Raw genomic sequence first — 10,016 nt, 5'->3', positions numbered from 1 at the left:
GGCTGTCGTTCCCCCACTTCACTGATTTCATCTCCTTGTCAAAGATCAGTTGACCATAGATAGATGGGTTGATCTCTGGATTCTCAATTCGATTTTTGTTTGTTTTTTAAAACTGAATCCAGCTGAAGGCTTTATTAGGCTCTAAACTCCATACAAACAGGTTTATGTAAATCCAAAGTCTCTGTAAACGTTCATTAAAATTCACAAAAAAAATTTAAAAACAAGGTTTATGCTTTTTGAAATTATCCATCTTTTAGTATTTGATGTGGAAGGGTACTAATTCTTTACACAAGCCCTTGGAAAACTACCTCTACTCACTTCTCAAACTATGTTGTTCCGTCTGCATAGAGAGCTAGCAGACAGGTACCCACAGGACTTCTTTTCATTTTTTAATCTCAGCCCAAAGACAGACAGTGAGGTCATCTTAGACCTCTAGTGTTGCCCTATACACACCCATCCACTCTCTCCTTCACTTTCTACCACTCCCTGCTTTTCCTTCATACTTTATTAACTCTTTCTTCTTAGCTCCCCTATTAGACTTATCTATAGCTGTATCCCCAAAGCCTAAAGCAATGTCTGATGTACAGTGAGTGTTCCATAAGTATTTGTTGAGAGAATGCTGAATAACCTTAATAAAACCAAAGAGATATTTTATTTTCCTTTATTTGAGAATATTAGTTGAGGAGAATAAGGACAGAAATGAAAATTGAGAAAAAAATATTATATGTAAAAATATTTTCTCAGTACTAAAAGGAAATGGGAAAACAAAATCTTCTGGTTAGGGGAAGGAATGAGTACCTGATTTATTTTTAGACTTTTAAAAAAGTATGATATAATATTAATATTGTTAGGTGCTGTCGATTAAGCTCCAACTCATACGCTAGAAACTCTGCTCATTTCTGTGCCATCCTCACAGTCTCTGCTGTGCCCATTGCTGCAGTCACTCTCTAAACATTTTAGGAGTTCATTCATATTTGTCATAATAATGTTTTATTTTATTAATTTCATCTTACTTAATGTTTACAGTGATAATATTTTCCACAAAGAGTTGTGCTGATAACCAAAGATCACACCTCTCTGGCAGTTCAAATACACCAGCGGCTCCAAGGAAGAAAGGTGGGTGCTCTCCTCTTCAGTGATTTACAGCCTCTGAAGCCCAGTTGGAATGTCAGGCAGGAGTCAGTTCAGTTCTTACTCAAAGGTGAGAAGTAATGAGTGATGATAATGTTTATTATGATAAACTCAGCTCATTACCAATCGAGTGTGCTCTCACTCAAAGCTACCCTCCATGGGGTTTTCAAGGTTATAAATCACAGTAGAAGACCTCTGTCTCTTCCCCTATTGCCGCTGATGTATTCAAACCTCTGGAGACCAGACTGCCTTTGGGTTGGGAGCACAACCTGCTATCATCTACACCGCTAGAGCTCCCCAGTTTACTATGGTTGTTGTTGTTGTTAGGTGCCATTGAGTCCACTACAACTCACAGCAATCCTCTGAAAGATGAATCTGAACCCTGACCCATCCTGTACCATCCTTATCATCTCTGCCACACTTGAGCCCCCTGTCATAGTCATCTCTTTAGGAATCTAACTCTCCACTTCTCCAAGCATAATGTCCTTTTCTAAGCATCTCCTAAAAACATACACGAAGTATGTGAGACAAACTGTGACCATTCTTTCCTCTAAAGAGCACCCTGGCTGGCTGCACTCTCTCCAAGACATATTTGTTTGTTCTCTCAGCAGTCCTTGAGATATTTAGCACTCTTCTTCAGAAAATACTACATGTTTTACTATGATTATTATTGTTATTAAGTGCTATCAAGTCCAATGCTAGTACACATAAAATGTTGTTGTTATGTGCCGTTGAGTTGCCTGTGACTCATAGCAACCCCATTTTCAACAGCCCTACACTCTGTGCTATCCTGTGCCAATCTTACTGTCTCTGACACACCTACCCCTGTTACCCCAGTCACTGAATCAATCCATCTCATCGAGGGTCATCTCATCTCATCCTCTCTTGCACTGTCCCTCCACCCTCCCAAGCATGACATCCCTCTCTAAGGATCTGTCCCAGCTTGGAACATGTCCAAAGTTTGTCAGAAAAAAGCTTCAGAATCTTTGCCTTCAAGGAGCAGCCTGCTTTCACCTTCTCTAGGATGAACTTGTTCATTCTCCTAGCAGTTCATGGTATATTCAATACTCTTCTTCAGTACCACCGCTCAAAAATAACAATTCTCCTTCTGTTGTCTCTAGTCATTGTCCAGCTTTCTGATGCATTGCAAGTTAATTGCAAAGACCATGGCCTGGATTGAAATGAGATAGACTGGCATGGGGCAATTTGAGTCAGACGATCATATGATCTACTATGTTGGAGATGAAAAGGTGAGGGGAAATGGGGTTGCTTTCATAGTTAAAAAAGTCCTTTTGAGATCCATCTTGAAATATAATGTTGTGAGTGATAGGATAATATCCATATGCATACAAGGAAGTCCAGTGAATACTACCATCATTCAAACAATGAGAGCCAAAGAGGAGTAAGTAGAAGATTTCTACCAACTTTTGCAGTTAGAGATCAACTGAACATGCAATCAAGATGCATTAATAATACTGGGTGACTGAAATGCAAAAGTTGGAAACAGATGAAGGATCAGTAATTGAAAAACATAGACTTGACATGTTCAAACATGACAGAAATGAAGATGGAGATAGAATGATAAAATTTTGCACAATCAATGACTTATTCATTGCAAATATGTTTTATAAGAAACATAAGCACATGGATTTCACCTGATGGTATGTGTAGGAATCAGATCTATTACATCTGTGGAAAGAATTGCTAGAAAATCTCAATATCAGCTGTGAATACTAGGTCAGGTGCTGATAGTGGAACAGACACATACAATGAAGTAAATAAAAACTACAATAATTGATATAATAAATATAAATTAGCATCCTTATAAAAAGAATTTTATAATGGATTTTTTTTAATTTAGCCATATACTATTATTAGATATAAAAATATTGAAATAAAAATTGAGTTATTATATACAAGCCTACAGATTTTTAACAATATGCCTTTACTATCAAACAATTGGGGAAGAGAAAAAAAGTGACTTTTAGCTTACTATGAAGGCATGATGTTATTTGGCAGGTCTGTAGTGATTGCATTTCCAGAAATGCACCACACTCCCTAGCCTAGAGGTCTCTGTACAGGTTGTTTCCATTTCCTAGAATAGTCCCTTCTCTTTCTTTCCTCTTGGCTAATTCCTATAGGACCTTCCATTTTAAAGTATCCCTCTTGTCAAGGGTCCCCTTTTATAAACTCTGGAAAATACTTTGTACACACTTTCCTGTCGTGTTTGCCACAGTGACTCTTAATTGTCTATTGTCTACCTTTTGCCATCATAATAAATTCCTTGAAGAAGAGAGTATGTTATATTCATTTGTGTATCACCAATGTCCAATCAATTTACACACATATAGTAGTTACTTCATAAATATTTGTTGATACATGAATTTAGTTGTTTGCTATCATGTATTTTTTAAAGTCCTTAATACAATCCTTCTCTTCATGGAATGAATTACCTGTACTATGTGGTTGTTGAGTTTTGGTGCTGCAGAAAAATACTGACTATCCCATGGACTGCTGAAAGAATGAATGTATATGTCTTGGGGAAAGTGCAGCCAAAGTGCTTCTTGGAGGCAAGGATGGTAAAACTTTGTCTCTCATACTTTAGACATGTTGCTGTTGTTGTTGTTGTTGTTATGTGTCGTCGAGTCGCTTGTGACTCATAGCGACCCTATGTACAACATCCCTAAACTCTATCCTGTGCCAATTGCACCGTATCCAATACACCCACCCCAATTACCCCAGTCACTGAATCAATCCACCTCATAGGGCGCCTTCCCCTTCTACGCTGTCCCTCCACCCTACCAAGCATGATGTCCCTCTCCAAGGACCTGTCCCTCCTTGCAACATGTCCAAAGTATGTTAGACAGAGCCTTGAAATCCTTGCCTCCAAGGAGCAGCCTGGTTTGACCCTTTCCAGGATGAATCTATTTGTTTTCCCAGCAGTCCATGGTACCCTCAATACTCTTCTCCAACACCAAAGCTCAAAGGCATCAATTCTCCTTCTATCCTTCTTAGTCATTGTCCAACTCTCTGATGCATAACAAGTGATAGCAAAGACCATGGCCTGTATCAGACGCACCTTAGTCTCCAAAGACATGTTGCTAGGAGAGACTATTACTCAACCTGACTGCACCCAACAATTACTACAATAACAATAAGTCTTTATTGATGGGAATATCACCATTATGAAAATACTACTTTATAAATATTTGCATTGCTCTAATTAAAAAAAAAAAAACAGACAAATCCATACTTGGTAATTTCCAGCCCCTGAATTTATCACTCTTATAAAATCTCTTGTGCACTTTCCTTGCCTTTCACTCTTTGATTCTGGGTAGTCCCATCCTCTGTTACCTACATATTTTAGATCAATATTTATTATATTAAAAAAGGAAGATAAAAAAGCAAGCTATGAACATGATATTAAGGGTAGCAATAATAACATTTTAATTTCATTGAATTTTACTAACAAATGCCTGTTGTATACATTTTGGTGTTGTATATATTGTTGTGCCGCTGAGTCACCTAGGACTCATAGTGACCCTATGTACATCAGCTCTGAAGCCTGCCCTATCCTGAGCCAGTCTCACTGACACTGACACATCTACCCCCATTGCCCTAGTTATTGTATCAATTCATCTCATCTGGTGTCTTCCTCTCTTGCGCTGTCCCTTCATCCTTCCAAGCACGATGTCCTTCTCTAAGGAGTGGTCTCTCCTGGCCACATGCCCAAAGTTTGTGAGATGGAGCGTGAAACTCCTAGCTTCCAAGGAGAAACTTCGTTCTATCCTCTATAACACAGACCTATTTGTTTTCTTGATGGTCCATGGTACATTTAAGACTCTTCTCCAGCACCACAACTCAAAGGAATCAATTCTTCTTCTGTCTTCTTTAGTCATTGTCCTGCTCTGTGGTGCATAGCAATTAATTGCGACAACAGTGGCCTGGATCAAGTGCACCTTAGTCTCTCAACTGACATCGCTGCTTCATGGTACTCTGGAAAGGTCCCTGACAGCAGATGTATCTAATACAGTTAGTTTTTTGCTTTCCTGACTGCTGGTGCCAAGAATATTGATTGTGGAGCCAAGCAAGCTGTAATTGTTAACAACCTCAATCTCTTATCCATCCATTTTTGTGCTTCCAATTGGCCCAGTGGTGAGAATCCTTGTCTTCTTGATGTTGAGCTTCAATCTATATTGAAGACTATGGTCCTTGACCTTCTGCAGCAAGCACTTCAGGTCCTCTTTAGTTTCAGCAAGCAAGATTGTGTCATCTGCATAACATGGGTTTTTGATGATTGGCAAACATAAATTTGAAGACTTTTGGTTTTCAGATAAGATGGAGAATTCATACTATATTTGTTTACTATTAAATAGAGCTATAGATATGCAAGTAAAATATTGCTGAAGACCATCCAAAAAACAGAACAATACATCAACAGGAAACTGCCAGAAAGAAGTTCAAGTGGAGTTTAGACAAGGCAATGGCACCAGGGATATGACTGCAGATCTGATAGATACTGGCTGAAAGCAGAGAATACCAGAAAAATGTCTTTTTGTATTTTATTGACTAAACAAAAGCATTTGAACTCAGTAGATCATAAATTGTGGCTAACATTAAGAAGAATGGAAATTCAGGACACTGAATAGCTCATGAGAAATCTATATTTTGATCAAGTATGTGTTGTCTGAACAGAGCAAGAGAACACTGCATGGTTTAAAATCAGGAAAAGTGTGTGCCAGAGGTGTATCCTTTCTCCATACATTTCAGTTTGTATGTTGAACAAATAATTCATGAACCTGGACTATTAAAAAAAATGTGGCATCAAGTTTGGAAGAAAATTCATCAAAACCTTGCATGTGGAAAGTGAGGATGGCTTCAAACTGAAAACTATATCCTTCTGTATGGATTAAATCTCAACACAGAACCAACAGTCAACATCATTATAGATAGAGAAAAGATTGAAGCTATTAATAATTTCATCTTGTTTGGATAAACTATCAATACCCTTGGTCCTAGCTGTCAGGAAATCAGGAGATAAATTGGGGAAATCCACTGTCAGGGATTTCTCAAAAATACTTATAAGCAATTATGTCAGTTTGAAGACTAAGGTGTACTATTACATCTTAGAAGTGTTAATAAGAGAATTCACTTATGTAGCATCTTGGACTTGGTGACAGAAATGAAGCTGGAGATAGAATGAATTTTGCACAATGACTTATTCATTGCAAATATGTTTCATAAGAAACATAAACATAGGTTATACACATAGATTTCACCTGATGGTTTCTATAGGAATCAGACTGATTACATCGGTGAAAAGAACTGCTGGAAAAGTCACTATCAGCTATGAAAACTAAGCCAGGTGCTGATTGTGGAACAGAGTACCAACTACGCATATACAAGTTCAAGCTGAAGCTAAGGAAAATTAAATCAAATCTACGGGAACCAAAATATGACCTTGAGTCTATCCCACCTGAATTTCAGAACCTTCTCAGGAACAGGTTTGAGGCCTTGAACACCAATGAGTGAAAACCAGATGAATTGTAGGAGGATATCAAGAGTACTATCTAGGAAAAGTGCAAAAGGTCATTACAAAGAGGAGGAAGAAAAAACAAAAATGGATGTGAGAAGAGACTCTGAATAGAGTGCTGAGAAGCCAAAGCAGAGGGAAGAATTCAAGATATTAAAGAGCTGAACAGAATATTTCAAAAGGTAGTGCAGGAAGACAAAGTAAAATATTACAATGAAATGGACAAGGAGCTGGAGTCAGAAAATCAAAAGGGCTGAGCTCACTCAGCATTTCTTAAGCTCAAGGAACTGAAGAACAAATTTGAACATTGAGTTACTATACTTAAGGATGCTTTCGGCAGAATATTAAATGATCCAGGATATTAAAAGAAGCTGAAAAGAGTATACAGGGTCACTGTACCAAAAGGAATTGGCAGGCACAGAAGAATTTCATGAAACAACATATGAGCAAGAGCCGATGGTAATGAAGGAAGATGTTCAAGCTGCTTTGAAGTGATTGGCAAAAAATAAGGCCCCAGGAATCAATGATATACCAATTGATGTATTTCAACTAACAGATGCTGCCCTGGATGTGCTCACCAAGTTGTGCCAAGAAATCTGGAAGACAACTACTTGGTCAACTGACCAGAAGAGGTCTATATTTGTTCCCATTCTAAAGAAAGGTGACCCGACAGAGTGTGGAAATTATTGAACAATATCATTGATATCACATGCAAGCAAGATTCTGTTGAAGATTATCCAAAAAAGAACTGGAACAGCACATCAACAGAGAACTACCAGAAGTGCAGGCTGGGTTTGAAGGGATATTGTAGCTAATGTTAGATGGATATTGGCTGGAAGCAGATAATACCAGAGGAATATCTATCTGTGTTTCATTGTTTATGCAAAGGTGTTTGACTGTGTGAATCACAACAAACTGTGACTGACTCTGAGAAGAATGGGAATCCCAGAACACTTGATCGTGCTAATGCAAAGCCTATACTTCAACCAGGAGGCAGTCATCAGAACAAAGCAAGGAAACACTGTGTGGTCCAAAATTAGGAAAGGTGTACACCAGGGATGTGTGTTATCGCCGTACATTTTCAACCAATATGCAGAACAGATTATCCAGGAGGCTGGGCTGTATGAGGAGAAGTGTGGCATCAGGATTGATGGAAGATTCATCAACAATCTGCATTATGCAGATGACACAACCCTGCTTGCTGAAACTAAGGAGGACCTGAAGTGCTTGCTGTAGAAGGTCAAGGATTGCAGCCTTCAATATGGATTGAGGCTCAATAACAACACAAAGATTCTCACCACTGGGTCAATTGGCAGCATCAGTATGGATGGTGAAGAGATTGAGATAATTAACAGCTTTAGTTTTCTTGCCACAGTCAACACTCTTAGCACCATCAGCCAGGAAATTAAAAGATCTATTGCAGTGGGAAAGTCTGCTGTTAGAGCAATGGTGTCTTCTGGAGACTAAGGTGCATCTGATACATGCCGTGGTCTTTGCAATCACTTGCAATGCGTCAGAGAGATGGACAATTACTAGGCAAGATAGAAGAAGAATTGATACCTTTGAACTGTGATACTGGAGAAAAGTATTGAATATACCATGGACTGCTAAGAAAATGAACAGGTTCGCCCTGCAGACAATTAAACCAGGCTGCTCCTTCGAGGCAAGAATTCTAAGGCTTCATCAGACATACTTTGGACATGTTACAAGGAGGGACCAATCCTTGGAGAAGGACATCATGCTTGGGAGAGTGGAGGGACAGAGCAGGAGAGGAAGATCCTCTATGAGGTGGATTGATTCTGTGCCTGGGGTAATGGGAGTAGGTGTGTCAGACAGTGAGATTGGCACAGGACAGAGCAGGGTTTAGGGTTGTTGTACATAGGGTCCCTATGAGTCTCAGGTGACTCGATGGCACATAACAACAACAATGAAACATCATCATCTTGTGTGTTCATTTGTGCATCATTTGTAGACTTATTAACACTTGGGGGTTTTGTTGTTAGAAGTGTTAATAAGACTAAGGTGATTCAGGCCATAATCTTCTCAATAGCCTGCTATACATCAGAGAGTTGGACGGTGAGTAAGGATGACAGAAGAAAGTTATGATGCTGGAGAAGAGTACTGAAAAACTGAAAACCTTATGTACAGAACAACAGATATGTCTTGAAGAAATTGTAGCCAGAATGCTCATTGGAGACAAAGATGGTGAAGCTTCTTCTTTCATACTTTGGACATGTTGCTAAGCAAGGCTATTTTTTGGAAAAGGACATTACACTTGGAAAAATGGAAATTATCCAAGGAAAGGAAGACCCCAATGAGCCAGATTGACACAGTGACTACAGCAAGGGGCCCAAGTGTGTCCAAGATGAGGAAGGCATGAGATAAAGCAGGGGTTAGGTCTGCTGTTTTAGTATCACTGTGAGTCATACTTGACTCAACAGCATCTAACAACAATGATGTAAATCCTGAACACGTCATAGCTATGTGTGCATTCTAAAAAAGTAAGCTAGGCAGGCAAATTGAGGAAGAAATACACATTTATAAAAATCATATAAAAAAAACCCCGTTATTGTTGTTGCTGAATGCTGTTGTTTGTTTGTTTGCTTTTTAATTTTTATTGTATTATTTTTATGTGTACCGTCAAATAAGATCTGATTACATACTGATGTACAGGAGGAGATTGCCCCCTCCTCCAGCAGAGCATCTGGTAGATTTGAACCACGTACCTCTGGTATTGCAGTGCAGCATTTTGCCACTAGGCCACCAGAACTCCCTTTGAATGCTGTTGTTTTAACTGTGACTCATAGATACCCTATGAATAATGGGTCTGAACTTTGTCCTATCCTGTGTCATCTTCCTGATCTCTGATATACTCAAGCCTACTGTCAGTCATTGCATCAACCTATCTTGTTGAGGATCTTCCTCTCTGTCTCTGACTCTCCACCTTTCCTGGAATGATGTCTTTTTACTAGAAGTGGTCACTCCTGACAACATACTCAAAGTATGAGATAACGTTTCACCTGTCTTGCTTTTATGGAGCTTCTAAGACTCTAGTTGCACTTTCTACAAGACAGACTTTTTTTTTTAAAGGCTATATAGACAATAGTAAGTTTACCAATTTTCTTTTTCACCGGAGTCCCTTCAGCCTGACTTAAGACAACCTGAAATCTAAAACTGGGTACAAAGAAAGCTCTAGCATAAATCTTTAGTTCTTCCTCAAGAAGAAGGAAAAAAAAATTTCCTAAAGCTCAGCCAATCCTCCAATATTTCTCTTCCCTTTTGTTCTTAAGTACTTATGCACATACACACACAGAGTTGCAAAATACGTGAAGCAAAAACTGAAAACTTGGAA

This window comes from Elephantulus edwardii, unplaced genomic scaffold (genome assembly GCF_000299155.1).
Source record: "Elephantulus edwardii isolate Elephantulus edwardi_28Jun2011 unplaced genomic scaffold, EleEdw1.0 scaffold00054, whole genome shotgun sequence".
NCBI lineage: Eukaryota > Metazoa > Chordata > Mammalia > Macroscelidea > Macroscelididae > Elephantulus > Elephantulus edwardii.
Note: the sequence above shows the minus strand (reverse complement) of the source record.